Genomic DNA, 26,165 nt, shown 5'->3' on the forward strand with positions numbered 1-26,165 from the left:
CGCTCCCTTCCATGAACTCTTCTGACCAAATTTTCTTTTCGTTTTCTTTCCAAGTCTAGCCCTGAATTCACATCATCCTCTAGTCTGTAAGCTCTCTTATGCCCTCTGAGTTCATCTTGTTAAAGAGACCCACTTCCTCTTCCCAATAATTTACTCACATGATGTTCCTTTCCGCCCCTCATTTTACTGACACGTGAACAGTTCCATTACTTCAGGTGTTGTCCCTATCTCCGTTAAATCTATTGTCATCACCCTGTATTCAAAAGAACAATCCTTGATCCTACCATCCTTGCAAACAAACACCCCATCTCTAACCTTCCCTTCCTTACAAAAGCCCTTGAACATGTTATCTCTTCCTAGGTCTACACCCACCTTTTCCAAAACTTCTTCATTAAATTCCTTAAGTAGTTTCCTACCCCTACTACAGAACAGAAAGAAGTTCTTTTCAAAGATACCAACAGCATTCTTTGTGGCTGTATAAGCTTTCCTTTCTTATTTTTCTCAACCATGTACATCCATTCACAAAGATGACCGCACCATCCGCCTTCAATTCTCTCCATTGTTGTCCTACTGAGTGGTACTGCTCTCTTGCAGTTCCAATCTTATCTATCCAAATCATAGTCAGAAAATCATTGCCATAACTTCTTTTCCCCTGTGTCCACACTGTTACCTCTGGTGTCGTCATGAATTTACTGTTGGCCCTTCACATTTCTCATATATATTGTGCTCTCTCAGTAACATCATCTGAAGGCACACTTACACAAATAATACCTAGCTTTACCCTAACCAGGACGTCTCTCAACTCCTCGACAGTTGCTAAATTAATACACTGTTTATCTAGCATTCAGTACTCAATGAGCAGAAATTTCCTCCGATTATATATTGGGAAGATTGAAGCTATTGTTTTGGTCTGCATTCTAAATTCCATTCTTTAGCTACATGCTTCAACCCTCTCCCTGGCAAGCCTGCCTGATCACAGTCTTAGTGCTTCAATTTATCCCAAGATGGCCTTCCAACCTATAGTCATGTCAGCACAAGAACCGCTATTCCCACCTCGGTAATACTGAACATCATCCCTGTCTCAACTCATCTGCAGCTGAAACTCCCATTTATGTCTTTGTTACAACCAGACTTGAGTACTTGAACATATTCCTGGTGTCCCTTCCACATTCACTTGTAAACTTGAAGTCATCCAAAATTCTGCTGCACGTGTCTTAACCCTGTACCGCTATCATAACTATGGTCGCTGATCTACATTAGTTTACAGTTAAGCAACATCTTGATTTTAAACTTTTGAACTTTGGTTTCCAATCCCTCATGGTATTACTCCTCTCTAACTTTGTTCTCTCCTTTCGTCCCACAATCCTCATGGATATCTGTGCTCTTCTAATTCTGGCCACTTCTGCATCCCCGATTTTGATTGCGCCGTCATTGGCAGTTGCGGCTTGTATTGACTAGGCCCCAAGCTCTGAAATGTCCTTGCTGCACCTGGCTACCTTTCTATCTTTCTTTTCTCCTTTAAGACACTTATTAATATCAAACTCTTTTACCAGGCTTTCAGTCACCTGACCCAATATCTCGTATATGGGTCAGTATCATACCTTGTTTTATAATGCCTTTGTGAAGAACCTTGAGAAGTTTTATTATGCTCACAGTGCTTTATAACTTTTAACTGTTGTCATCATAGTTATACAACTTTATTTCATGAGAATAAACATGCATCAACATGTATGAATAAACATGTATTAACAACTTATTACAAATTTACTGTTTAACATCAGGATTCAAGACAATGAATTAAAGAGTCCTTCTGTGAAATTCAGTCTTAATAGACAACAATTTTAGATTCTATTTTAGGAAATATGAGTAAATGCTTCAAGTTTTCCATAAGTAACCTTTCAGTCAGCCTTTTTCTTTATATGGACTGATCAGCTAATGTGACAGAAACTACTTTGATTCAGCATCAAGTAACAGTCTGTTATTATAATAAATATCTTAAGAACTCTGGACTCTATGACTCTAAGATATTTGTTCCTTTACAGCAGCATTAGTTTTTACTTGTTGTAACATTAAACACTAATGGGAGACCCATCTTCCATAAGCCAATATTCCTATAAACATAACATTTAAAAATGGCAACTGTACTAGTAAACTTGTAATGGACAATACCTTCGAAGCACTTAAAGGCTTTCATATTTTACAAGAGAGCGATAATGGAAAAGTTAGTGTAGTATTGAATAGGATTGAGCTACTCAGTTGCAACAATGCCTATAATTCCTTGAAAATACGGTGTAATTTCTCTTGCCTAAGCAGGTTTTACAAAGTCAGTTAGTAAGAAAGAGTGGAAAAAAAAATCTGGCATTGGACAACACACATTCTGAGAAGATAACTAGCATTTCAAACTGGGCATCCATGGGGCACAATGGACATATGCAGCAGCTGGAATGTATTTAAATGCAATCTGTAACCTCATGGTTAGTAGACCAAGCATATTCCTTACTCTACCACTACCACCGAGCCAGTCAACCAACCCTGATTTAATGAGGAGTGCAGGACAGCCTGCCTGAACAGCATCAAGTACACCTAAAAATGAGGTCTCAACTGAATGAAGTCATGACATAGTACTACCCACATACTGCAAACAGTAGAAGCAGCAAGGTACAGACAGGGCTAAGCAATTCGACAACCAATAGATCAGATCAAAGCTCTGCAGTTTTGCCACATTCAGTCATGAATGGTGGTAAACTACTAGATTTAGATTTTATTTTCATGTATAACCAAGTACAGAAGTACAGAGTACAGTGAAAGGTGTATAATGTCATCACACAGGGTGCCATCTTAGGTTCAAAGGTACCGAAGTACAAAAACTTAGGTAGAAAGTAGCAAGAAAACCAGGGTTACAGGTTAAGCATTACCTTCATAGGATAAGTAGTAAAATAAAGAAATAAGGTAGTAGTTAACATTAAAGTCTTTCTTAATTTAAATTAGAAAACAAAGGAATTAAGTTAAAAGTTCAAAAGTCTTTAATGAAGCCTTGGCTCAAGTCGCTCTCAGGGAGACCTCAGTTGCCTGTTCTCGATGCTGCCGCCACAGATACTGGGGGACCCTCCTCACCACTTGCTCTTCCCTCACCGGCCAACGATGCCATTGCTGCTGCTGAAACTGCCACCTCCCCGATCTCTCTGTGGTGCCTCTGGAACATGCCCGGGCAGGAACTACTCACATGCCTAGATGAGACATTGCCACGAGCCTCTGAAAGACCAAGCTGAGACCCACCACAATCTGCCGAGACACTGGGCTGACATACTGCCAGGAGCCGCTGAGAGACCAGGCCAAGACCTGCCACAAGCAACCGAGATACCGGGCCGAGACACTGCCACAAGATCAGGCCAAGACAATGTCACAGATGCCTCACTGGTTCTGCACTGAGGCCGGGAAGAAACACCAAGAGAAAAAGAAATAAAAAAAAAGGAAAAAAGAAGTGAAGGAAACAAGAGATAAACAGACGGAGTGGACGAGCTCTGGCTGGAGCGTCCTACTTTGCCACCATCAATGTGCGTTTAACAGCTAATTGGAAGAAGCACCATAAACATGCTTAATACATCACTGCAAAATACAAGAGTGGAGCATTTGTAACTATCTTCACCCAGACATTGAGAGGATGATCAATTTCAGACTCTTCATCATCACAGGTGCCAATCTTCAAATAATTCATTGACTCCACAAGATTTACAAAGATGTTATCATACTTGGAAGGTTTGAATTATAAGGAGAGACTAGATAGGCTGGCACTTCCCTGGAGCATAGGCACTTTAAGGGTGATTTATAAAGGGTTAGAAAATCATGAGGAAAATAAATAAGGTTAATAGACAAGGTCTTTTCCCCAACGTAGCGGAGTCCAAAACTAGAGGGTATAGGGTTAAGGTGAGAGGGGAGAGATTTAAAAGGGACCTGAGGGGCAATGTTTTCATACAGAAGGTGGTGCATATATGGAACAAGCTGCCAGAGGAAATGGTGGAGGCAGAAACAATTATAAAATTTAAAATATGTTTGGACAGGCACATGGACAGAAAAAGCTTTGAGGGATATGGGGCAAACGGAGGCAAGTAGGACTAATTCAATTTAGAAAACTTGGTCAGCAGGGATGAGTTAGTCCAAAGAGTCTGTTCCTGTGCTGTACTCCCTGTGAAGGAACAGCCCAAAACAGTACGTATAGGCTACAGATCTTGACAGCATTCCTTCTGAAGTACTGAAGACCTGTGCTCCAGAACTAACCAGACATTTGGCTAAGCTGTTCTAATGTAGCTACTCACTCAGCAACATTGTTTAAAAGTATCAGGCATCGTCTGTTCACAAAAAGCAGGTTAAATCCAATCTGGCCAATTAATACCCGTCAGTCTACACCCAATTATCAAAGTGCTAGAAAGTCTCACTGACAGATCTATCATGTGGCATGTACACAGCTACTCACAGATGCCCAGTTAAGTCCTTATCTGGGTCTCCTTCACTCCTGAAAGCTCATTTTAGCCTTGATTCTAACATGGACAAAACAGCTGAATTCCAGAGTTGAGGGTAACTGTCTCTACTACATTTAATGGATTGTGACATCAAAGAACTGTAGCGAAATTGACCAATGGAAATCAGGCAGAAATTGGTCCATCATTGGAGTAAACCTTAGCAAAAATAAATATGGCTGCGGTTGTTAAAGACCAATCATATCAATTCTAGGACTTCACTGCAGGAGTTCCGTAGGGTGATATCCTAGGCTAAACCATTTTCAGCTGCTTCATCAATTAATGTCTTTCCAGCACGACAGCATGAGGATGTTTGTTGATGATTGCAATGTTCAGCACCATTTTGAGTGCTGAATTAGTGCATGACACATGCAGCAAGTCCTGAATGATATTCAGTCATATCCACACCACACAAATAACAAGCAATGATGAACTCCATCAAGGCAGAATTTAACCACCTCCCTTTCATATTCAATGGCGTTACTATTACTGAATTTCCCACCATTAACATCCTGGGAGCCGATTTAATCAGAATGGGAACAATCGTATGTACATATGGTGACTACAAGAATAAGTCAGAGACTGGGAATTCAGCTTCAAATAGCTCACCTTTTGACTCCTACTTATACCCCAGCCTCTACATTTAAAATGCACAAGTCAGAGATGTGATGGAACAAAATTATTTGCCCGATGAATACAGCTTCAATAATACTCGGGAAGCTTGAGTTCATCCAGATCAAAGCCTGTTTGACTGGTGCCTCAACTCTGCCTTAAATATTCCCATCCTCACTGTGTGCTGTGGCAGACGTGTACACAATTTGAAAAATGTAAAAGACCCAGCAGCGCATCAAGCCTTTCTTTACAGCACATTTCAAATCAGACATGATTCAACCAAAACAGTTTACTTTATTTTCAGCGTTAAATTTACACTAAAAATGGTGATTTTCTAAAATTTTGTTAAAAAATACAATTTCTTCCCAGAGTGCCTTGAGTTGAAAGTTTCAGTAAGATGATGACAATGATAAACTTATGGGTTTACTTGAGATTGTGATCTCAGTGCCTAACCTAATACTTTGAAGCATCTTTTGTCATAGTAACAAATGCCTTGCAAATGTCTTAAAAATGGAATCCAAAAGTTCACTTTTAAAAATTACTTATATTGAATTCAGTATATGTGGAGGCAGTTTATATGTCTTTTCTGCAGAAAGCTTTCACATTCATTTCACAGAACAATAACAACTACATTTGTTGAGTGTACACAATTAGGAAATTGAGAAGTTCATCTGACAGTAAAAGTGTGTTTGTGGGTATAGAATAATCAATAACTTGATTGCATCTCAATAAAAGTAAACTTTGAAAAAGTCCCCTTACAATTTTTCTGACTATTGTAAAAGCACATGGAAAAGTAACAAGAAGGTTTGAAATAAAAAAGAAAATTAAACAGCAGGAGATACTTGAATTTGAATTTCAGACAGAAGTAAAAGAGAAAGAACAAGCATTTCAGGACAGACAAAGACAAAAAGTTAAAAGGGTGGAAGTTGTTAGCAAAGTTGATGAACTGTTCCAGTTCAGCTTGGGTGCAGGATGCAGCACCAATGCAGTCATTGATGTAACGGTGGAAGAGCTGGGGAACAGTATCGGTACATACTGAAGAGGGATTGTTCAACATAACTGACAAAGAGGCAGGTGTAGCTGGGGCCAATGCGAGTGCACATTGCAACCCCCGGTATTTGCAGAAAGTGGGAAGAATTGAAGGAAAAGTTATTGACCGTGAGGACTGTTTTGGCGAGGCAGAGGAGGGTATCAGTGGTGTGGGACTGGATGAGTCTGTTGGAGAGGAAAATACTAAGGACCTGTAGGCTGTCCTTATGGGGTATGCACGTGTATAGGGTTTGCATGTCCTTGGTAAAGAGGAAGCGCTGGGGGCCAAGGAACTGGAAGTTTCTAAAGAAGTGGAGGATGTGGTTTGTGTCCTGGATGTAGGTAGGGAGTGCCTGGACTAAGGGCAGGGGTGTGCGTGGACCACGGGAGAGAGAATGGAATTGACGTAGGAAGAGATGAGTTCGATGGGGCAGGAGCATGCCGAAATGATAGGTCAACTGGGGTTAAAATTGTATCAGAGATAGTAGGAACTGCAGATGCTGGAGAATCTGAGACAACAAGGCGTAGAGCTGGATGAACACAGCAGGCCAAGCAGCATCATAGGAGCAGAAAGTCAGCCTTTCTGCTCCTATGATGCTGCTTGGCCTGCTGTGTTCATCCAGCTCTACACCTTGCTGTCAACTGGGGTAGTTGGGCTTGTGAATCTTGGGGAGCAGGTAGAACCAGGCAGTGCAGGGCTGGGGGATAATAAGGCTGAAGGCGGTGGAAGGGAAGTAACAGGAAGCGATGAGGCTATGGACAACGTGGGAGACGGTGGCTTGATGGGCCATGGTGGGTCGTGGTCAAGAGGGAGGTAGGACATGGTGTTGGAGAGTTGGTGGGAAGAAAGAAAAAGCTGCTAATGGGGACCTATCCTCTTACTTCTTCCTTCCTCCCACCACCTCACTCTCTCTCCCCCCACCTCCCATCCTCTCCCACCCACCCATTCTCAAACACCCTGTCCTCAGCATATATGTCACCATTTCCCATATACTACTAGTTCTGACGAAAGGTCACTGGACCCAAATTGTTGATTTTGCTTTCCCTCCACAGGTGCTGCTAGATCTACTGAGTTTCTCCAGCAATTTCTGCTTTTTGCTTCCAATTTCCAGCATCTACAGTTCTTGACTTTATTTAAGGGAACATGCTAAATATGTGGTTAAGTTTAGTTTGTGCAACTTGCAAACCAGTAGTTCCTGTTTCAAAATCTGCAAATTATTAGAAGCTTTGATTAAGCTCTCAGTTTATTAGTATTTATGTAACAAGACTCTCCAGTGCACAGGACAGAAACTGGGGCGAATCAGTGATTTGAAATTATATTATCGTAAATTGATGGTGTCGGGAAATAGGTTGAAGCTTTGCTTTGCTGGGTATTTTAAGACTTTTTTATACTGTATATTATATTGAGATAGCTTTTTAAATTGAACCTCTAGTGTAATAAACTTTTGTTCTATTGCTAAAGAAACTTTGTAATCTTGTATGCTTAGGCTTAAGTGACTAACCACTAGGTTACTTAAATTAAAATGGTCTATTAAACCAGCTTTCATTCTGAGATCTGACTTGGGATCATAACAATATACTGTGGATAAAACTCGCCCATGATTATTCTCTTTCCGATTAGCCGCCTTTTTTTTCCTTTACGTTCCACCCTGCTGTGTGGTTATTGTTAGGGAGGCTGTACACTACTCCCAGAAGTGACTAATTACAGTTATCATTTCTCATCTCTAAACAAAGTGTTTCTACATCCTGAATTTTTGACATCCCTTTCTGTTGTATTAATGTTGCAATTTAATAACAGAACAACCCCTGGATCTTTTCCGGCTTTCCTTTCCTTCCTAAATATCCTGTGCTCTTCAATATTTACGTCCATATGTCATCCTGTAACCATCCTGTTGCAGTCATGGCTACCAAACTGTATTTACTCATTTCTTTTTGAACTATAAGTTCTTATGTTTTGTTTCGAATGCTCCATGCAGGTAGCTACAGTGTCTTCAGTTTTATCTGCACCTCAACTCTATTTACATTTCTTTGCTCCATATCATTACCTAATGTATCTATGTGATTTGATTATCTACCTCAATTTAATAATAAAAGCTCCCTGTTGAAACAAGCTATATATAAATACAGAGTGAAGTTTACAATACAACATATTCACTTACAATATATCATTGAAAGCAAGACCACTAAGAAAATGAATTTCAATCTTTTCATTGACTTTGTTTTTACTGTGTTTTGTGCTGCACCAATAGATAGATGGAATTTATTTACCCTGCTTTTACATACTTGCTTTGTAATAAGAAAATAGATACAATAGATTGCCCTCATACAAGTTCTTAAAGCCCAGAAACAATATATAATGTGCTAGTTTTTTATCTGTTGTAATTAAAGCCTTGAAATCTGACTACAAGCAAGGGATATTGGTCAAGTGAGAGATATTGTGGAATTATGATTCAACAGAGAGCATCCTTTCAGTTGAAACAAATGATAGCTTCTGTAGCACATCCTACTTTACAGAAGCGCCATAGGGAATATTTTAAGATTGCACTGATGTCAAGGTCACCCAATGAAGCCAGCAGGGATGACAGAAACACAAGCATTTTTTGTATATACCAGAGGTTTTACTCAGTTACTTAAAATGCCATAAACATAAATAGTGGTCCATCTCTACACTACCTTAGTGACAGATGGCCTGAAAATTTAGCACAGTGCAGGAATGGGGTCTTTACTGGCTAGCACAATAGCTTTTATTATTGACAGAGGAAATTGATACACCAGAAACCACAAATTTCATGAGATACTAAAGGCCTCCTGGGATTAACTTTATTTCCAATCAGGTAGCTACATATTTCTTCAACACTGTGATTTAAAGGGAGCAAATCAAGTTGTCATAGGTTTTCCTTTAGAAAAGTGAAGCACATATGGCACCAGGCATCAGTCACAGATTCACAAACTTGTTATGGTGCAGAAGGAGGCCATTTGGCCCATCAGTTTTGCACCAATTCTCTGAATCAGCATTATAGCTTAAATGTCTTTTGGCCTGTAACACCAAATCTTGTTTTTATTTAAATAGTCATCTGATTCCCTATTGAATGCCTCAATTGAATCTGTCTCCACCACAATATTAAAACAAAGTACTGTGAATGCTGATAATCTGAAACAAAAACAGAATTGCTGGAGAAACTCAGCAGGTCTGGTTGCATCTATGTAGAGAAAGAGTTAACTTTTCAGGTCCATTGGCCTTTCCTCAGACCTAAAGGTCACTGGACCTGAAACATTAATCTGCTTTCTCTCCATAGACGCTGTCAAATTTGCTGAGTTTCTCCAGAAATTCCCGTTTTTGTTCATGCCTCCACCACACCTGTAGCCAGTGCATTCTGAACCCAAACTACTTGCTGTGTGAAAATGTTCTTTTTCTCACACAACACTTGTCTCTTTGCTGATATCTGTGCCTTCCTATTCCTAATCCTTTTACAAGGGGGCACAGATTCTTCTAACGTTTAGACAGTAATGGTATGCAGAGATGTGGGGAAAAGCCAGGAGACTGAAGCTAGATAATGCAGTCGGTGCAGTGGGCTGAGTGGTCTCCTTCTGCACCATAATAATTCTTAGATTCTGAGATTCATCTGCTCTATCCAAATCCTTCCCCCCGTGACTTTGAAAGCTTCTATCACATCTCCTATTAGCCTTCTTCTGTCCATGGAAAACAGACCCAACTTTTCCAATTTATCTTCACAAATGAAGTTTCTCATCCTTTCAACCATTCTCATAAATCTCACTGCACTCTCTCTGATGCATTCACATTCTTCCTTAAACATGGAACACAGAATTGTATACAATCCCTCAGCTGAGGTTGACCTATGCTCTATATAAGTTCAAGATAACCTCCTTACTCCTGTGTTCTATTCCTCTATTAATAAAGCCGAGATTATTGTGTACTTGATCAACTGCTTGCTCTGCTAGTCCTACACATTTAGTGACTCATGGTCATATACTAGGTCTCTGTGTTCTTCATACCCTTTACTTTAGACAGTATCTCCATGTCCTTTCTAGTAAAATGCATCACCTCACACTTCACTCCATTGAACTTAATCTGCCACCAATCTACTTTCTCAACCAATTTGTCAATATCCTTTTTGTTGTTTTACACTGTCCTCCTCACAGTTTACAATGTTTCCCAGTTTTGTATCATCCACAGATTATCAATACGTGCCAGGAAAAACAAGGGACTTAAAACCGACCCCTGGAAACATTCACTGCAAATCTTTTTCGAGCCCAAATTAACCATTATTTTCAGTTTCCTATCCCTTAGCTGATTTTGTATTCATATTGCAACTATCCATTTGGTCCTTGAACGATAACTTTTTTTTAACAAGTCTGTTGTGTTGGCACTATATTGTATGCCAACTAGAAGATCCAAATTGCACTTCAGCAACAACACTAACCTCATCAGCTCCCATTGTTACCTCTTCAAAACATTGCAACATTAGTTAAATGTGATTTTCTCTTAAGAAAGCAAATAATCTTCCCAATTAACCAACATTTTTCCAAGTGACTTAATTCCATCCTACTCTATGAACTAAAACATCTACCGGCCTGGTACAGTTATGTAGACAGACCATTGAGTTCAATGGCCTCTAGATAACATAACCAGAGTGTATACTTTGTTAATCAAGGTTGGAGTCATGCAATTAGTAACTGAAATCCTCTAAACGCAGCCAGTATGTCTAGAGTCACTGTCAGTTGTGTCAGGAGATGAACATGCATTTTATGTCCATTGCAATATTTTTTTCTGGAAGAGTTCTGTTTGTTCTTTGTTACTTATCAATGTATTTTACCATTGCATAAAAAAGGTTAACACAAAGCTAAAAAATTGCCTAGGATGTCAAAATGACAACTTTAGTGCAGAGTGTAAATCCAATGGTTTGGTGAATAAGGGAGTTCAAAGTCAAGCTACAGACACTGTGAAGCATCAGGGATACGGATAGCTACCCTGGGCACTTTGTTCCAGTAAGTACATAAATCCCCTTATCTTTATTTAATTTGAGCAATAATTAGGAACAAAGTGTGACAGTGAGTCAGGCAAGTGAGGACTTGCAACTTTTGGCTTGCACCCTAGGATCCTTAAAGAGATAGCTTTGGAGACAGTGGACGCTCTACTTGGATTCTGGAGAAGTATCAGTGGACTGGAAAATTGCCTATGTGACACATGTATTCAAAAAGGGAGTGAAAACTGCAGAAAGCTGCAACACAAAAGGACTTGGGGGTACTTGTGCATGAAACACAGAAAGCTAACATGTAAGTGCAGCAGGTAATCAGGAAGGCTTATGAAATGTTAGTGCCCTTATTTCGAAGGGATTGAAGAATAAGACGAGGGAAGTCTTTCTGCAACTGTACAAGGTGCTGGCGAGATCACATGAGGAGCACTGTGAACAGTTTGGGTCCCCTTATTTCAGGAAAGATATCATTCGATGGAAGCAGTTCAGAGACAATTCATGAGGTTGATCCATAGTATGGAGGGATTGTCTTCTGAGCAAAGGATAAACAGGTTGGGACTTTATTCACTGGTATTTAGAAGAATGAGAGGTGATCTCATTGAAACATAGAGGATTCTTAAGTGAGTTGACAGTAAATGCAGAGAGGATGTTTCCTCTCGTGGGACAGTCTAGGGCCAGACGTCACAGTCTCAGAATAAAGGTGAACAGGGAAGTGAGAAAGATATCTGAATGGAGTTGAGAAGACTGAACCATGACAAAACCATAAATATCTTTCTTTGACTTATTCAATTACATCATCCAGATCTTAGGGAAAAAATGTGCTTCTAAGACAAGAAAAAAAAATCATGAGTCCTCCTGAAAGTGCCAGTTCAGAGAAGGGCTGAGAAGATAATCTCGAGCAAATGCTGGTTTTTATTCCAATCCATAACATTGACCTGAATTGATGATGAAGGAAGGGAAATCTGCCAGCAACGTGAACTCAAATATGCCAGCTGTCATTGCTTAATTGAATCAGATCATGCAATTGCTTAGTAAACAGAAACTATGCAATAGGTCTAGTTGCCAGGATGGCTAGTCTCATACAGGCAAGCATGTAGCATGGCCCACAACTGCAGGTGGCAAGAATGGGGGAGAGCACATCAGTTAAAGGACCATTTTTGCAAGAGGGCAGTATCTTTGGCAAGCTGGGAGAATGAATCCAGAGGTGTTGGGCAAACACAAAGAAGGAGTTGAAAATCAGGTCATGACTGGTAGCTTTTGCTGCTCGCTAGAGAACCAGGAATCAGAACTGGAGCAGGAATGGAACTATTATGAATTCTTATCCAAACCAACTAGTAGCACCTCTTAGCTTGGGAAGCCTATGGACTGAGACAGAGAGAAAGTAGGGCAGCAGCAGGGGTAGGAGTACAGTTCAAGAATGGGGTCAGCACTGAAGAGTTAGAGCTATGTACAGTGCAAGCCAAAGTGACTGATGGTGACTAGAATGATAGGAGATGGTATTGGTGTGAGCCAACAGCTGCAAGAGACCTGCATGAATGATCTGGGCAAAATGTGTGAGTTCAAGAGGCCACAAGGAGCAAAACATCCCCTGTGTGTTTGGGTTGCAAGTTAATTGGCATTAGTTGATCAAAGAAAGTTAGCCATAGGAGTTGCTTCAATTGAACTCATTACCATCTGATTGTAGATCAAGAGTTAAGCACCACAACAATATCCTGATGTATCTGCAACATTGTGTAAACATCTATTGTAAATAGTTTATTCCTTCAAATCATGTTTTTTCTTATTAATGTCTCTAAAGATTCCTTGCCAATGGAATGAAGAATTTCTCTATTATACTCTATACGCTGAGTGAGATTAAATCACCTGTTATATAAATTACATCCCTTTGTATGTACTAAATATGCAACTCCACATTTATGGGTTGAATTTGACTTGCCAGTTACTTGCCCATTCTGAAATTTTACTAATTTCTTCCTGAAATTTGTTGCAGTCCTCTTGACTACATTGGGGTATTAACTTCTCCTCCTACAGCACCGTGTCTCTCCACACTTGGTGTAATCTGCAAATTTAGAAATTGTGTTTTTGATTCCAAAGTCCAAATCATTGATAAAAACTGTGAGCAGTATATCGAGCAAAGATCCTTGTGCAAAATCATCACCCATCTTCTGCAACGTTGAATAACTATCTATTTTGAATCCTTTTAGGTGGTATTGGCTTTCCTGGTTGGGCCAGCATTTACTGCCCATTGATAGTTGCCCTTGAGAAGGTAGTGAGCTGCAGTCCATTTGCAGTAGGTATACCTACAGTGCTTTTAGGGAGGGAGTTACAGGATTTTGACCCAGTGAAGGGAAGGAATGGCAATACATTTCCAAGTCAAAATGGTGAGTCACTTGGAGGGAACCTTGCAGGTGATGGTTTTCCCATGCATCTGCTGCCCTTGTCCTTCTAGACTGTAGTGGCCATGCATTTGGAAGGTGGTCTCTAAGAAATCTTTGTGAATTTCTGCATCTTGTAAATGTTATACACTACAGCTACTCTGTGTCAGTGATGGAAGAAGTGAATGTTTGAGGATGAGGTGCCAATCAAGCAAACAGCTTTGTCCTGAATGGCGTCAAGCTTCTTGAGTGTTGTTGTAACTACTCTCCAACCTGGTAAGTGGGATGTATTCCGTCACACTTCTGATATACCTTGTATATGATGGATAGGCTTTGGGATGCCAGGAGGTGAGTTGTAGCTGTTGTATTTAATTGGCTGGTCAAGTTCAATTTCTATTCGATGGCAATCCCAATGTTGATAGCAATTTTCACTTTACAAGTTACAGCTGCGCACGCCGATCAGCACTAATATGCCAACCACACCATTGACTTCTGAGTGTGGAAGTTGCTGCCACACATCAGACTCGAAGATCTACTCAGCTAGTATGGTAATTAGAAGGAACGCTAATTGATAATGGGGGATTCTACAATGCTAATAATATTAAATATCAAGGAGTGGTGGCTAGATTCTCTCTTGTCTGAGGTGGTCATCGCTTAGCACTTCCCCTGCTCGTTTATTTTCAAAAAGAAAGCAAACAGTTCTGCAAGCTGCCCCTGGTTCAACATGCTTGGAGCTTATTTATTAATCTATAGTGGACAATTTTCAAAGGAGGTTTGAAAATACAGATAAATTCCATCTGCGTCATTATCAGAGATTATTCTCTCTGTTAACCATCCCGCTCCCTCACCAAAACAAATATTGTGTCTTTAAGAGACGTGTTCTGTCCTGTTTCTCTTGCAGAGGAGCTTTATCACAGTGGCGTCGATGTGTCTCCTGTAGCAAGCAGTTTGTAAATAGCTTTAGAAAAGAATCATGAGTCAGACTCACACAAACTCTGAGGACTTTGGCTTTGCTTTCAGTGGGCCTTTTTTTATTAGTTACCTGCTAGAACGGACAGCTAGAAGTCTCTCTGCTGCCAGATTGAAGACTTAAGAGTTTTTGTCTTAGAAATCAGAAGGAGCAATTGTTTCTTTCAGTGTTTCTTTCCACTGCACTGGACAGGGACAGCATATGAGAATAATAACTGTCTTGCTGCATTGCATTTTGGCAAAAGGTGTGTTTAAAGGATGCTGCCTATATTGGACCATTTGAATAATAATACATTGTCTTGTTGAATATGTCAATAGCATAAAGTTATACTGATTATTCATTTTGTTGCATTTTAATTGCATTGTAAGAATAAAGTATGTTTTGATTAAAGCTTTGTGGTGGACCAATGGAATCATAACTGGAACAGAGTGCCTTACACTTGCCTTTCAAATAAAATAAAAGTAGAACTCCTATAACTATTCCCTTGCCAAAGTCCTCTTTCGTTCCAAGGTACACCCGCTCAGTTTTGCTTACATCTAGGGTGGTCAGGTCCCTTGTAGACCTGTGCCTCTATTTTATTAGCTTTCATCCATTGCCATAATCCTATTTACTCTTTCTGCCAAGACATTCATTCCATCCTAGTTCAGGAGGCATTCAACCGCTGGTGCAATTCTTTGCTATCCCAGAGTCAGTGCCAGTGTCCCATCAAAAGGAACCTATCTTTTCTATACTAGCTAATAGGTGTTAATTCTCTCAATCTGTTTCCCCCAACAGCAATTTGTACATGGATCAGGCAATAATCCAGAGATTGTTACTCTCAGGAGCTGATATTTAAATTAGCTAAATAAACTAGCTCTTGATACTATTTCAACAGAACTTCCTCTCTATTCCTACCTGTGCTTTATTAAATTCCAATAAGTATCATTACAATGGATTTATCTTCTTTCCTTTCCAGGTTCCTCACCAGCCATCATCCCTTGTCCTGGCACTATGTGAGCAATAGCCTGCAGAATTCCTGTTCTTGCCCTTGAGGGCACTATATATCCCTTTATTGTTAATGATTACTGTGTAAAAATTGAACCAATAGTTAATTTCAATGCAGTGGATGTCCCATCTTCCGACATTTAATTTAGAACATTCTACATCAAGAATTCAACTTACATTTAAGTGCTGAATAACTACCAACATTGGAACATTTGAAAATAATTTTAACATTTAGACAAGTTTCTAAGAAACTTTTAAAAACATGAAATATCTGGTATCATCATTAGGCAGTGCAGTGCAATTATAACCATTTATGTAGGTTCCAAATACAAATTTACTTTTTATTTATCGTTTTTCATCCCTTAAAATGTATAAAAGGAACGTGAAATATTCACAATTTGAATTTTGCTGAAAAGCGATACATTTTGCTGAAGCTATGCATCTTGCACTTGGACAAATGCAAGAATGCCAAATTTCAAACATCACAACAATTTTTACCATAGAAGAATAAAGTGCTCTTTGGTTGGCTAATCAATTGAGTGGCTGAGGCCAATTTATCATAAAGAAAACAACAGGGAATAAATTGTCTCCAAGCTTTCTGGCAATCAAAAATGCATAAGACTTTAACATTTTTCTTTCTTTAGAGAAATGGTCCCAGCATTTGAACACATGCCACTTCTAGCACGTATGAAGAATCAAGTTAAAAGCTTGACTTGCTGTCTGAAACTAGTTGTTACCACAGCTTTTCACTTACTCAGGCTTCTTCAGCCAGTGCTGCTCAATGTTAGAATCACAGCCAACAACAGATGTTTTGTTTTTGGTTTTTCAAACATAGCCTGGTTGAGATTAGTACATGCATCTGATTGCATTTTCTCGCTTCTGCTCTGATTAGTGCAAGGGGTAAGACATCTGCATCAGTTTCCTTTTTCAGCAATATTCAAGTTTCGTACTACCCGCACCTGTGTATTCACAATTTACATAGTTCTAGAATGTGATCCCATTTGCTGTAGTTCACTATTAGTTTTGGTTCTTCAGCTTTATGCAATAGACCTTCTATCAATGTTTTCAAATTAAAATAATTTCAAATTGCTGAAATTCAGTTCACCTGCATTCAAATTTGTGTGTGAAATGGCATGATGGGATAAATGAATGCAGTGGTGAAAATAAATTAGTAAGTTTCCACTGTCTAAAATATAGTTTGTTCAAATCTACATTAAGTTGTGCCAGTAAACAGTGCACCATTGTAACAGGAAAATAATTAATTTATTAAGCAATATCATTTTTAGAACTTTGCAAAATTTCCTTCTATAAAAGGCACAGTTGACACTTAAAATTATGTATAATTCTTAACATACTCTCAAAATAAATAATTCTACATAGAAATGATTAGATATGAACTCACAACGCGGGTAACTATGGTACATTTATCTCTGTCACAGATAAACAAATATGGCCAAGGTTCAAAGGTTATCACAAGTGTGGATTAACAGAATGCTGAGAATAGCAGGTCTTGCTGTTTTATGATCTGCTAGCACCTATTCTTGAATTAATTCAATGTTTGCTCACTGGTAGGATGAGAAACTTTAATCATCTCTGACAGAAGCCTTAAATATTTATACATATAACATATGCCTATTTTCTTCCTATTTTAATGTATTTTTAAAAATCCTGTACCACATTTACAGCCTGGATTACTGCTCCAAATCATAAACAGGAGGCAGTCAGATTTTGTCATGGATAGCACATTAAGCCTTATTTTGTCGACCAAGTTCATTTGTGTTCAAAAGTATACTGGGTAGCTCATGATTGACATAGAGATAGCAAGAACTGCAGATGCTGGGGTCAGAGACAACACAGTGTGGAGATGGAGGAACACAGCGTGGAGCTGGAGGAACACAGCAGACCAGGCAGCATCAGAGGAGCAGGAAAATTGACGTTTCGGGTCAGGATCCTTCCTCAGAAATGGGGAGGAGGAAGGGAGCTGGGAAATAAATAGAGAGGAAGGGTGGGGAAGTAAGTGGGATGGTGATAAGTGAGTGAAGATAGGGAGTGGTGGGGATTGGTTAGTGGGATGGGTGGGGTGGATAGTGGGAAAGAACATGGACAGATTACGTCAGGTCAAGGAGACGGGGATGAGAGGGAGGGTTGGTCATGGGATGAAGCCGGGGTGGGGAGATCTTGAAACTGGTGAATTCCATGTGTAGACAATCGGGCTGTAGGCTCCTGAGGCGAAATATGAGGTGTGGCTTCTCCAGTTTGTGAGTGCTGTTATTGTGACACTGGAAGATGGCCCAGGATGGACATGCCACCCAGGGAGTGGGAGGGGCAGTTAATATGGTTGGCGACCAGAAGGTGTTGTCATTTGTCTTGTATAGAGCGCAGATTCTCTACGAAAAGGTCTCTGAGTCTCTGCTTGGTCTCACTGATGTAGAGGAGGCCACATCGGGAGCAACGGATACAGTAGATCAAGTTGGCGGATGTACTGGTGAACCCCTGTCTGATGTGAAAGGTTTGCTTTGGGCCTTGAATGGAGGTGAGGGAGGAGGTGTAGGCGCAGGTGTAGCGCTTCCTGTGTTTGCAGGGAAAGGTGCCGGGGCTGGTGGGGTTAGTGAAGAGTGTGGAGCGGATGATGGAGTCACGGAGTGAGCAGTCCCTACTGGAGGCAGATGGGGTGGAGAGGGAAATATCTCTTTGGTCGTGCGGTCGGATTGTAGGTGGCAGAAGCGGCAAAGAATGATACACTGGATGCGGTGGTTGGTGGGGTGGAATGTGAGGACAAGGGGGAATCTGTCTTTATTTTTGTGGGGCGGAGGGAGTGTGAGGGCAGAAGTGCAGGAAATGCAATAGATGTGGTTGAGGGCATTTTTGATCAGTGGAGGGGCAAAGTTGCGGCCCCTGAAGGAGGAGGACATCTGGGATGTCCAGGAGTGGAATGCTCCATCTTGGGTGGAGGCGGAGCAATTGGTAGTAAGGGATCACATTCTTGCAGGAGGGTGGGTGAGAGGAAGTATAGTCCAGGTAGTTGTGGGAGTCAGTGGGTTTGAAATAGATGTCAGTTTCAAGGTGGTTAGAGACGGAAAGGTTCAGGAAGGAGACAGAGGTATCGGAGATGGTCCAGGTGAATTTGAGGCTGGGGAAGGTAAGTGGGAATGGTGATAAGTGACTGAAGGTAGGGAGTGGTGGGGATTGGTCAGTGGGATGGATGGGGCAGATAGGTGGGAGAGAAGATGTTGTGTCAGGTCAAGGAGGTGGGGACAACACCTTCTGGTTGCCAACCACTTTAACTGTCCCTCTCACTCCCTCGGTGACATGACCATCCTGGGCCTCCTCCAGTGCCACAATGACACCACACGCAAACTGGAGGAGCAACACCTCATATTCCACTTTGGGAGCCTACAGCCCAATGGCCTAAACATGGAATTCACCATTTTTAAAATCTCCCAACTCCCAGCTTCATCCCATGTCCAACCCTCCCTCTCATCTCCACCACAGTGACCTGACACAACTTGTCCATCTTCTCTCCCACCTCTCCGCCCCACCCATCCCACTGACCAATCCCCACCACTTCTTACCTTCACTCACCTAACACCATCCACTTACCTTCCCCAGACCCACCCCTCCACTCTATTTATTTTCCAGCTCCGTTCCCCTTCTCCATTTCTGAAGAAGGGTCCCGACCCGAAACGTCAACTTTCCTGCTCCTCTGACGCTGCCTGGCCTGCTGTGTTTCTCCAGCTCCACACTTTGTTGTCTCATGATTGACATAATTATGTTGACTAAATTACCAGTGTCATTTATGTTGATTAATTGAAAATAAAAATAATCATTGACTATAGTAATAACATAACTAGTCTTAAAATGAAGAGAAAACAAAGAAATCAGATGAAAAAGTTGATGCCAAATCCAAATTAATTTAGAACAATTGTCAGGACTGAACCTTCGGTGGTCAGTTGTTAGTATTTTTGGAACAGATGCTGGAAATAGAAATAGACAAATGAATGCTTGCTATTCAAGCAGAAGTTCAATTTTTTTTACCAATTTCTCAGGATAGTATTCCAACCCCAACCATCTTTAGCTGTTTCGTCAATAGCACTCTGGAAATACTTCTCTAAAAATAGAACCATGCTCGCTAGTAGTTAATGAAGCAAATATTAAACAAGGACAGAAAGCAGGGAACTAATGGCTATTTAGCCAACCAGCTGTCACTTACAAAATACTGGAATCAATTATTAAGGAACTAGAGACAGGACATTTAGAAAATCACAACACAACCATTTGAACTCTGCCAGTTTGTGTGAAATGCACATTATGTTTGAAGAATTTATTATTAGTACTTCCTGAGCAGTATGAATAAGGAGGAATCAGCATATGTTGTGTATTTGTCAAAAGGCATTCGTCAATATGGTGCCATATAAAATATTACCACACAAGATAAGAACCTATACTTTTTGTTGGGGGTGATGTGTTATACCCAGGATAGAATTGGTTGACTAACAGGAAGCGGATTAGCGATAAATCTGAGACAGTAGGAACTGCAGATGCTGGAGAATCCGAGACAACAAGGTGCAGGGCTGGATGAACACAGCAGGCCAAGCAGCATCATAGGAGCAGAGAGGCTGACGTTTCGGGCCTAGACCGTCATGTCCTACTGGGAAACTTAAGTAATAGAGTCCCACAAGAATCAATGCTGAGGCTTCAACTATTGAAGGTCAATATTAACAACTTTAATGAAGGCAGTGACTGTAACATGACCAAATTTGTAACAACATTGTGATGTAAGATGTGAGGTTTTAAATATATTGTTTATTTTAGAGTTTGAGTTTTGAACTAGTGGTATGTGGACTTTGATCTGGGTGTATGAGGGAATTTAATGATTAATTTGAAGTATTTCTGGAGTCTTTCTTTGAAACCAGTATGATAGAGAGAGTCCCTGGGTGATAATGGGAATTACTTTGCATAGGTTGGAAAGTTTTTATTTTTCAGTTCGTAGCAATCCTGGTTGAAATGAGATGTACAAAATAGTTAGTCCTAAAGAAAGTAGTTCTGAAGAATTAGGAAAGAAGGTCACCTCACTGAAAGGATTTTAGTTTGAAAATTCCAGATCAGAAATGTTTGGTTCAAACCCTGAAGGGGTTATTTGAAGCTGGAAAAGTCTAAACTTAGTTATGTGAATATTCAAGGAAGAAGCTATCAGTCAAGAGGGAGAATTGAAAGAAACCAATAGATAGGATACAGAAGCAAACTCTCAGGTGTCTGAATATTGGCAACAGATAGTATTGGATGGGATTGTATTTCTACCATGTTTAAAATCTTTCAAAATGTGTTATATGTAAATTCCTTCTTTCATTCAATTTTAATTTTTCTTTTACATAGTAAACATCTGTTTTATTGTTAAAACCAAACCAAATCTGCAGCATTAAGTGCTTGTGTTTCCGTGAAAGATCAGCTCGTTAAATAAAAGACAAAACATAATCTATCAAGCCAGATTTCATGCTGGTATCTGACTTCTCCAGTAATAACATCAGCTGGTATTATAACAATGCAAAAATAGGTAGGAGAGTTTTGATCCCCCTATTTAAGGGAAGGTATAATTTCATTGGAAGAGTTCAGAGAAGGATCACGAGGATGATCTCCAGTATGGGGGGGGGGGGTGCGGGGTTGTCTTATGAGCAAAGGCTAAGAGATTGGGACTCTACTCACTGGAGTTGAGAAGAATGAGAGATGATTTGACTGGAACATAAAGGATTCTTAAAGGGTTTGACAAGGTCAATGCATAGAATAGAGGGGTGCCAATTTAAGACAGACATGAGGAGGAATTTCTTCTATCAGAAGGATGAGTGTCTTTGGAATTCCTTGCCACAGAGAGTTGGGAGGCCAGACTCCTTGTGTATATTTAAGGCTGAGATAGATTCTTGATCGGTAGGGGAATCAAGGGTTACAGGGAAAATGCTGGCAAATGGATTTTACACACTTTAATGAAGTCACCTTTCATTCTTCTAAACTCCAGTGGCAACAAACCTAACTAATCCTCATAAGACAATACACTCATTCCAGGTATCAATCTAGTAAACCCCTTCTGAATTGCCTTCAGCATATTACTGCACATAATATTTGAGATGTGATATCACCAAAGCCCTGTACAAATTAAGCAATAGCATTCTTACTTTTATGTGCAAACCCTCTCATATTAAAGGATAGCATCACATTAGTCCTCTTGATTACTGCCCGCATACTAACTTTTTGTGACTCATGCACAAGAACGCCTAAATACCTCTGCACCTCCGATCTCCAGCTGTTCCCTATTTCAGTAATACCTATCTTGATGTCATATGTGAATTTAGCTACAATGCCTTAACACCCCTCATCTGGGTGTTTTTGGGTTAACAGGGACAGGAGGGGTCTTATGGCCCCCTTCTGTGCTGTATCATGATTATGGTTCTAAATGGTGAATTCTGAAGTTTGTTTTTACAGTAAACTGAACCTCTAGCATGTTTCATAACTTAACAGGTTCCTTCTGGTCTTCCTCTGGCAAGTCCAAAGCATTGCCTCTGGAAACAAAGAGTTGCACACTAGTTCTGCTTAACTTCATCGCTTGTTTATCAATTTCTGTGTTGGATGTGAAAGTTTCAGCTGCATGTTTTTTTTTTTAAACAAGCCTAAATTCAGACAGAATAATTGTGGCTATCCAATGCACTCTCAGGACTTTGGTGTTCCTAATGTTCTTAATGTTAAATACAAACCAAAAGAACTGCAGATGCTGTAAATCAGGAACAAAAACAAAGTTGCTGGAAAAGCTCAGCAGGTTTGGCAGCATCTGTGAAGGAGAAAACAGAGTTACCATTTCGGGTCCGGTGACCCTTCCTCAGAACTGTGTTGTTATCTTCTTAATGTTCCCTGTCTCTTATGAATATTGGCAATATGATTGGGATTAGTAACCTTGTTACTCCATGGTGATATTCAGCTGCTGTGTTCTTTTCTTCCCCACATCCCTCTTTTGCTTTTCTTAACAGTCCAGGTTTTTATTACAATTTCACACACTTTTTTTCCTTGCATGGAAATCGCTCCTAAGGATGCCTTGACAATCTTGCAACTTTTTACAGACAAATTCAAAAGTGACTTATTACACACGAGCATGGAGCATTTATATTAGAGTTTGAATTTCAAGCTAGCAACATATGGGATTTGGTTTGTGTGTATGGATGTGTTTAGGAACAACTAACTTGTCAGTTTTTCATGCTTTTAGTTAAAACCAGTATAAGAATGAATGAGCTCCTGGATCCAGAATGACTCGCTCTATATCATTTACTCCCTTTAGCCCTGAGAACAATATCCATCCTCTTCTTGAAAGTGTTCAATGTTCTGGTCTCAACCATTTTCTGTGGCAGAGAATTTCATAGGCCTCGCCACTCTCTGGGTCAAGAAATTTCTCCTTATCTCAGTCTTAAATGGCCTACCCCATACCCTTAGACTGTGATCCTGGTTCTGGACTCCCAGTCTTCAGGAACATCTTCCTGGCATTTCCGGTCAAATCCTGTTAGAATGTTATAGATATGTAGGACATACCCCGCTCAAAGAGAAATCACACAGGAAATGGTAAACAAACTACATCAGGAAGGGACAGAAAAATAGAAATTGAGGACTAAATCAACAGCTGAGGCTAGAGGTTACAAAAAGAATAAACCTAAACATCCCGTATCTGAACGCACATAGCGTAAAAACAAAACAGATAAACAGGGAGTGCAAATGGAAATAAGTAAGTGTGATCCGATAGCCATTACAAAGAAATGACTGCAAAATAACTTGGATTGGTACCTTAATATTGAAGGGTACAGGACATTTAGGAAGGACAGGAAGCAAGGAAAATATAGAGTGATGGTTTTGTTAGTTACTGATGATATTAACACAATAGAGGGAGATGATCTAACTTCAGGAAACCAGGATACGGAAATGATTTGATTAGACAAGAGGCACGATAAAAGTAAGAAGTAACTTGTGGGAATGGTATAGAGGCCCCCTAATATTGTAATAACCACACTGCAATAATGTCTCAAACTTTCACTGCAGCATAATGAGTTGATCCTGCAGTGAAAGGTTAGGCTTCTGTCATCTAATGCTGCCATGTATGCTCAGACTGCTGCCATCATGGCTGCAAACGGGCTTGAGGATTGTCTGAATTGCCCAGCAATTAGTCCTCTAACAGACGACTAAAGTCAGTTAAACATGTCCCAACAGTGCCCTTTTTGCCATCAATGAATGAGTCCAGATAATACTGACTACGCCAAAATACTAGTCAAAAATGGGGTCTTCTGGAACCCAATCTGGTCAAAATGATCTTCTTAGGCTCACTACAGTCTCTCCTTCTGAAAGTCTGCAGGCTTTCACCAACCCTGTTGCCATTATAAGAATAGGACTAAGCTTTCCAAAGTCAGGGACATGGAAGAGTCAGACTCTCAAAGGAAGCAATGACCGCCACAAACTCTGAGCCAATTGCATCTTGCACTAACAGGCAAATCCACACTTTCACAGAATCTCCTTCCCTTTAGCAGTCTAGCAAACCCCACCCCGCACCACGCGACATACACATGCAGATTCACAGCCTCAAAATGAGGTTACACTGGGGAAAGGTTTGGAAGTTCTGGGGAGTGATCTCTAAGACAGACAATGCAACACAGAAGGCAGGCATGAAGGGAATGCACATAACAAGCAGTTGATATTTATATGCAAAATGGCATGATTTTACTTATAAATTGGGTTTGGCATATTTATTTTACATAGATTTTTATTTTAGCATCATTACCAAATAGATGCCGCATTGATCTTTCACAGAGGGAAAGAAAAGTGTGTAACTCTTGGTGAATTAAGAAATGGGGTTGCATTTATGGTTGCATTGTCTGTCATTGGAAAGTTGTGCAATAGACCCTATGGATATTCATGACTGCCATGCCCAAATATTGCAGGTCTCCTCCGGAGTGGTTCAGGTATCAGAAGCACTGTTTCAGCACCCCAGCAGTCTATTCTGTTACATTTTGTATGGCAGCATAACTTCCATTGCGGGAGTGGGGTGCACACCAGATACATGAGCAATGTTGCCAAAAGTAGCCCTCAAGTTCCAGAAAACACCCAGTGGTCTGTTGCTCGTACTCAAATTGCAGGTAGCAAAGAGTGCTCACAGGATGCAAGGCATTTTTACATACAAACAGACAAATTAGGAATGGAGTAGACCATTCAGTTACTCGAACCTGCTCTGCAATTCAATTGCAATGTCAAATTTGCCTTCCTACTTACCCCAGTAAACTTTCATTCATTTGCTTAACAAGAATCAATCTGCCTGTGTCTTAAAAATATTCAAAGCCTTTGCTTGCACCACCTTTTCAGGAAGGCAGTGGAAATCGGGCCCAGTGCAGGGGAGCATGAGCCCAACACGGAGGAGATCGAGGCAGCGCAGAAAATAGCGAGAGAGTGGGCCCAGTATGGAGGAGAGTGAGTCTAGCGCGGGGGAGATCGAGCCCAGCAAGGAAAAGGTTGAACCCTTGTGGGGAGCGTGATCCCAATATGACTAAGCACTTAAGAAGGACTGTAACGTTGAATTGTTAAACTTCATTTCCTTATTTTTCTACTTTGTACCTAAGATTTTGTATCTAGGTATCTTTGTACCTAAGATGACAGTGCGAATGGTGATATTGTACACTTTTCACTGTACTCCCGTATCTCTGCGTTTGATTACACATGGCAATAAAATCTAATTCTAACCCTAATCTAAGTCATTGATGTAAATTGTAAAAAGTTGAGGCCACAGCACAGATGCCAGCAGGACTCCATTCATCATATCCTTCCAATCAGGCAAAGAAGCATTTATGCATACTACAGCGTATGTTAATCCTTAACAGCTGAAATAAACTGGTTAAACACTATTTTCCTTTGGCAAAACCATGCTGACTTATCAATTTTACCTTGAGATTTTCTAAGTTTCTCTTTTTTTCTGGTAATGGGAATGTGGGCTTCATTGCTAAGGTTAGCATGTGTTGCCCAGTTGTAGTTGCCAGGGGGTAGTTAAGATTCAACTACATTGCTATGGGTCTAGAGTAAAATGTAGGCCAGATTAGGTAACATCAGCAGACTTCCTTCTATAAAGGACATTAGTGAACCATTTTTCTTAGCAACAATTACAAGCTTTTTTTTAATTCCAGACTTTTATTTACATTCACCATGATGAGATTTGAACCCATGCCCTGAGAACATTAGCATGGGCTCTGGAATACTTGTCCAGTGACATTATCACTATGCTGCCATTTCCTCACACTGCACAGCTATAAGCTCTTTAATTCACAGACATCAAGCTAAGTAGCCTATATTTTCCTGTTTTCTCCCTCTTTCTCCTCTTGAATAAAGGGCTATATTTGCTACTTTCCAGTCTGATGGAAGGATTTGTGGAAGATTAACCAGAACACATCCATTAGCTCATTAGCCAGCTCTATTGAGGTCTATTTTGACCTGCAGACATGTCAGCCTGCATCAGTTTGCTTAGTACGTCTTCCCTAGTGATTATAATTTCATCAAGTTCCTCTCTCCCTTCTGTCTGCTAATTTATAGCTATTATTAGAATATTTCTTGTATCTTCTACAGACAAGATTGCAGCAAAATCTTTTTTTCGTTTCATCCATCATTCTTTATTATCTACTAGTAACTC

The 26,165-nt window shown here is 40.2% G+C and overlaps 1 protein-coding gene and 1 pseudogene across 1 annotated transcript in view; one reads left to right on the forward strand and one right to left on the reverse strand.

Moving 5' to 3' along the window:
* Nucleotides 1-26,165, reverse strand: part of nbeaa (neurobeachin a) — an 831,637-nt gene that overhangs the window by 352,562 nt on the left and 452,910 nt on the right. The gene's annotated exons all lie outside the window — the stretch shown is intronic.
* Nucleotides 1-26,165, forward strand: part of LOC109931097 — a 48,679-nt pseudogene that overhangs the window by 15,543 nt on the left and 6,971 nt on the right.

Source organism: Rhincodon typus, chromosome 6 (genome assembly GCF_021869965.1).
Source record: "Rhincodon typus isolate 14 chromosome 6, sRhiTyp1.1, whole genome shotgun sequence".
In the NCBI taxonomy this organism is placed as follows: Eukaryota; Metazoa; Chordata; class Chondrichthyes; order Orectolobiformes; family Rhincodontidae; genus Rhincodon; species Rhincodon typus.